This window comes from Solanum dulcamara, chromosome 8, assembly GCF_947179165.1.
Source record: "Solanum dulcamara chromosome 8, daSolDulc1.2, whole genome shotgun sequence".
NCBI classification, from domain to species: Eukaryota; Viridiplantae; Streptophyta; class Magnoliopsida; order Solanales; family Solanaceae; genus Solanum; species Solanum dulcamara.
This window is the reverse complement of record NC_077244.1, coordinates 25,829,306-25,835,265: the sequence shown is the minus strand read 5'-3', so window position 1 is coordinate 25,835,265 and position 5,960 is coordinate 25,829,306. Positions and strand designations below refer to the sequence as shown.

Sequence of the window (5,960 nt, the reverse complement as noted above, 5' to 3'; positions counted from 1 at the left end):
CTCCGGTCAAGCTATCATCAGGTATGGGTAAGGGAAGCGGATATACCAAAGACGGCATTTAGGACCCGGTATGGGCATTATGAGTTTAAGGTGATGTCTTTTAGGCTGACAAATGATCCAGCAGTATTTATGGATTTAATGAACTAAGTGTTCAAATAATTTCTATATTTGTTCGTGATTGTATTTATTGATGATATTCTGGTCTATTCACAATCGGAGATAGAATACGCGGATCACTTGCGGGCGGTATTAGGGGTACTTCGTGTCACGACCCAACCCCGTAGGTCGCGACTGGGGTCCGACCTGGATCTCCCCGTACACATATCTATCAGCTGTGGTCACGTTGAACTGTATATAAAATAATATCATATAACAGAGCCCCACTGGGCGATAACATCTACATATACCTATAGCCCTTTCCGTTTGTACCACAACACGATAGGGCATGCAAGCCGACAAGGCTGCCATAACATAATAACATATATCATATATCATGTAGACCAAGCTGAATCAAACTGACATACACAACCCACATATACATGTCTGCAGACCTCTAAACATATAAATGACAACATATGGAGGGACAGGGCCCTCGCCGTACCCTTGAATGGATAAAATAATTTCTATACATCCGTAGACAGTATCAAAACTAGGCCCCGATACAATGGAGCCTCTTCCAGCTGAGCTGCATGGAATCCTAAGTTGACAGACTCCCAAAACCTGCATCTGTACCTACGGGCATGAACGCAGCCCCCCGAGAAAGGGGGTCAGTACGATATATGTACTGAGTATGTAAAATATAATATAATACAACTGGAAGCATATCTGAGATAGAGAGTCAGGGGATAAGATATAACTTCAGAAACCTGTACCTGTACTTTGTGAATTACAAAAACATGCATGTTCGAGTCATATCATATAGCCGGCCCTTTCGGGGGTCCGGTGAATCATCTCTGTAAAATCATCTCTGTAAAACCATCATGGCCCCAGTGCCATCACCACCATATTACAACACATCATCATATATCTATACACATATCGTGGCCCTCTATTGAGGGACTCAGGGAATAATGCAGTGAACTGTGCACGAGAACATATCCTGGCCCGGGACTCAGGAAAAGAAGTGTTACAATATACACGAGTAGAGTAGTGAGTAACTATATGCAATTTAAATCATTATCAGAGACTCGACAGAATAAGAAAGTTAAGCTTTTATTTGAGGACCCGAGTAACGGTGTAGTCATCTCGAGTGTCCTCTAAATGCCATTATGGGCTGTCTCAATTATAATCTCGGGGCTCCTAGACATGTACTAAAGTAAAGCCAAATCGCTTATGGAACCAGAAATATTTGTTAACATATAGTCTGTAAGACTTGGAGGCTGTATATTTGTTATTTCTTTAGCAAATAACAGTTTCCAGGGAAATAGTTCGGCTACTGTAGGAGTTCAATATTCAAAAGTAAATAAGAGATGTTCGAGAATAGAGTTACCCTAGAGCTCAGATCATATTCAACTTACAATTAAGACAAAGGCATGCCCAAAAGAAGAAAGAGAATAAGCTTTATGTAGTCTGTACTTTCCTTGAGGGGATCTGCATACACATATTTCGTACCCGGCCCATCATGGAGCTCGGTGATTCATTATGGCATCATAATCTCATTTTTGTACCAAATACGTGTCAAGGAAAATGAGAGATAGCTTTTCACACACTACTGTTTAACACGTAGAAGCCTTACTAGGCTATTCAATCCTTATAGAAATTCCAAAACTAAGCAGTGGAGGGGTTATGAGGCGTACTTGGAGTTTTGGGAATGGAATTATCCCCACATTCCACACATAATTCACTTAAGGCTAAAACTTGCCAAAAGGAAAGAAGGATAGCTGTACGAACTTATACCAAAACATGCCAAGAGAAAGCTTTACATACCTCTTGGGAGTTACCCTTTATTCTGCTCGTCTCGTCGTCTTCTGAACCTTTTCAATATGAAAGTAATACGAATATCAACTACTCTTAACTTTCCAGCATATTTGGTTATGCCTTCATATTAATGGAATCTATTTCCTTAGTCGTTTCCTCGACTAGTTCTTTAGTTTGTTAAGGTGTTAACGAAAATTGGGCAGCACCTTCCCTATAATGTGCCCTATCCGAATTTCCAATTAGGTCCCTAATACCTACAGCCAACTAACAACAACAACCTGCAGCAATTCATACCAACAATATACAACATAAACTCCAAACGACTTATTCAAAAATACGATATCAAAATAGGGCGTCTAGCCTTTATTTTGTGACGCCTTTAATTATACATAACGAGGGGTAATGTGGCTTCGACCAGAAGCACCCTAACCCATATTAGGACATATTTAGGCCCTGCAACAACAAGCCACACCCCTGCAGCAGCAACTCACAAGAACGATACTTTATTTTGATGACAATTCACTTCTAGCGACTCCAATTTAGTTTATTTCGAACGTCGAGCATTTCTACGACATTCTTAAACTTCCAGCAGCATAAAAGGGGTTTAATACACCATATAACAATACCATAAACTCCAATTTAAAAGGAAAGGCCTTACCTTATGTTAAACTTGTCAAACTCGCCAAAACTATCCAAAATATGAAATCTGGACAGCTTACTGTTTTACCTTGTCGCTTCGTTTCGAAGGGGTAATGGATGGAAAAAGGATTTACGTCCTTCATGAAAGTTATAGACATGTGTCTTAGGGTCGCAAAAAAATTCGAATCATCCCTACATCAATTTTGTACAAAAAGATATGATCAAAATACTCACAGCTGTCCGTGTAGGATTTCCAAAACCAAATCTGGGCAGTACCTCCTCTACACTTCATCACCCTTTTTCGAGATGCTACAAGTAAACCTGGATTTTGGAGTCTAAATGAAAGTTATAGAACTATGAAATACCTTTCCAAAACATATTTAATCACCCGAAACGAAGCTATACACAAGAAGTTATACCAATATTACTAATCACTGTCCCTTCCAAAAATGGGTTGGTTAATTAATTCTTAACATTTTCTCCTTCGACTTTCTCTTATTTCTTTCCAAGTGTAAACTGAAAATATAGTTCCGTAGGCATCGTAATATACATATATACACCTCCGCATATTTAAGGTACACCGTATATAATTAATTCACGGAAGAAAGTTGAAAACTCACCTTGAATCTTCAACAACGATGGCTGCCTCTCTATTTCCTTCTTTCATGTTTTGTTTTTCTATGTTGGCTGCTGTTTTTGGATAATGAACATCTTAAGAATCATATACACATATATATATGAGGTGACACGTGTCATCTCCTAAGGGTGACACGTGGCATCCCCTAAGGGTGACACGTGTCAGGCCCTTATTGGGGCACCTCAAACATGCGGCCAATGGGGTGCTGCCACATGGCAGTGGGGTCCACCTCCCCCAAGTAGGTGGGTAACCTACTTGACCCCAAGCAGGTGGGTCACCTTCTTGCTTGAGGTGCTGTCATGTGTCGCTTCTTCATTGGCTACCACGTGTCGTCTTTTTTCCCCTTCCTCGTGGGCTCGTAATCTCGTCCTATTTTAAGCACCCGTGTAATCCATGCTACGTAAGCTTGGTACGTACTCCAATAGCTTAAGTATGTAAGACTTCCAAGTTAGTAGCTTACGTAGGTAACTCGAGTTCTACGACCCATTACTTGGCCTCCAATTCCTTCCGGACTCTTATGATTTCATATCTAACCTTCTCTACTATGGGGTATCACATTCTCCCTTCCTAAGAGCCGTTTGATAGTGTCGTAGAGTATCCGGCTCACATGATAATGTGCAAGGAACTTATGAGATATTTCGAGTTTAAAAAGGGTGGGGTGTAACATCCTTCCCCCCTTTAGAACATTCGTCCCCGAATGTTAGACAAAACTTCTCTTAGCACCTTATACAAATCGTAGGGAGATTCTTTGCTATTTTCTTAACACATACTTCTATACCAATACTTCATATACGTGTTTTAGGAATCGGGGTTACCTGTAAGTATCGGTTATAGGTGCAAATACTTGTATTTCATGTTCTCTTCAGTTCCCCAATCATCCTCTTTCCGCTTTTTATTTGTCTATCGTATCTTGATGGAAAGCACATCTTTAGTCTACAATCTTCCAGTTCGCCAATCTAAGATGGCGATAGGTTTTTTTTTTCCTCACAGGACTCCATCTCCTGGACCTTATTTATGGAATATACCCTGGGTGACTCTTTAGAATTTGATGGACTGGGCGTATAGTTTCCAAACGAGGTGGTAAGCTTAAATTACCAGTCACATTGCCCACCTTATGAGTAACTTGATACCGTCTAACATATTTTGGGTTAAGTCCCCTTTTCTGGGTGACTCCGTTATGAACATCCAATCATCCATTTGAACTCTGAATGTCGATGTCGATTATCTGTATATCATTTCTGCCGACTCTGGGTTGTTAGTCAGTAGTTTGCTTAATCCTGTTTGGCCTACCAGTTTAGTCTTTTCCCCACCAGGGGGACTTATATGCTCTTCCTTACAACCTCTTGTAGGGGTTCATCTAGATACTGGAATGGTAGCCCTTCTCATAGGCAAACTCAATAAGTGGTGGACGATCATCTTAGTTACTTTTCAAGACAACCATATAATAGTATGCTCAGTCTGGTCAGTAGCTCAAGGAAAAGTGCAGTACGAGGACCTGTCTATGCTCTCGAGCTTTTCTTGGACTGATCTCGAGATGTTAATCACAACTAAAGTCCCTCTATTTGAAATATTAGCTGGGGAACTTCACTGACCCTTACTACTTCCTTGTCATATAGCTTCACCTAGTTCCAGTTGCATAGGTGGTCTTGCTTGGAAGCAAATGGGCTGATTCGTTAGCCTTCTCTCAATAACTCATATAGCACCCTACTCTTGAAGAGTATAGAATAGGTGCGTGATGACGTTGATAATTCGGGAATCCTTAGCTTCGTATAGTTTTTTCTCGACTTTCTTTAGAACTTAAACTGGCCTATATAGTTATTCTGTGGTTTTCCACTCGTTAACTGGTTCTATGTTGAAGAACTATGGCATTCAAGTGTGTCGTCAGTTAGCAATTAGTTAATCCTTCTTGTTTTGATTAAGACCTTGTTACGATTTTCTTTACCATATCTTATAATACTCCGGGTACATAATCTCATCTCGTTTCTCCATTACTAGTCAGATGCTTCTGTCTCGCGTGATCATACCAGCACTGACGTATTAAGTTCCATCAGAATTTTGAAGTTAAGCATGCTGGGGCGAGAGTAATATTGGGATGGGTGACCTCCCTGGGAAGTCTTCGTGTTGCGTTTCATTGTAATCCTTACCATAATGGGTGGGGTACTCAACTTAGCTCCCGATTTACCTCAGCGTTATCTCGTGGGTCTTGATGTTTTGCCTTGTCCTTTCGTCTGTTATCTTACATCCAGTGTCAGCGTAGACCTTTATCTCCACTATCCTCCATTCACTTTGTGTTCTCCCTATTTACTACCACATGAGGCTTTTTATTCCTTTTCGTTTAGTTATTTATCTATCGCAACATCATTTGCGACTAACTCTATGACCAACGTTTTGACTTTTGGTCTAGCATACTGTCGTTATCTTTTGTAGTGTCTCTTGAATTATTCGATATCCTTTCATTGGTATATTCTTCTGTTTTTATACGCAGCCTCCTTCTAGTGTTATGTTGTTCAGGGTCTCGTCACAAACTTCTTAATGCTACCTTATGTAGCATTCCGGCTTCCATCCAATTATTGGTAACTTCCGGACCTTTCCAACTTGGTTTAGTAAGATATCTTATCGAAGTTTAGACGTCTATCTCACATTTATTGCTATATCAATTGCCTCCTCCTACCTTTGCCATTTTCTCATTAACTTCCCCCTTTAGAGGGTACTCGTACTTTCCTCTATTTGTACATGTAGTCGTTCCAATTTCAATTAGGTAGTGCTA

At 40.3% G+C, this 5,960-nt stretch overlaps 1 pseudogene; it reads left to right on the top strand.

The window, feature by feature from the left end:
- The first annotated feature begins 5,203 nt into the window (after window positions 1-5,203).
- On the top strand, window positions 5,204-5,323 carry LOC129901767 (5S ribosomal RNA; annotated as a pseudogene).
- Window positions 5,324-5,960: the final 637 nt, after the last annotated feature.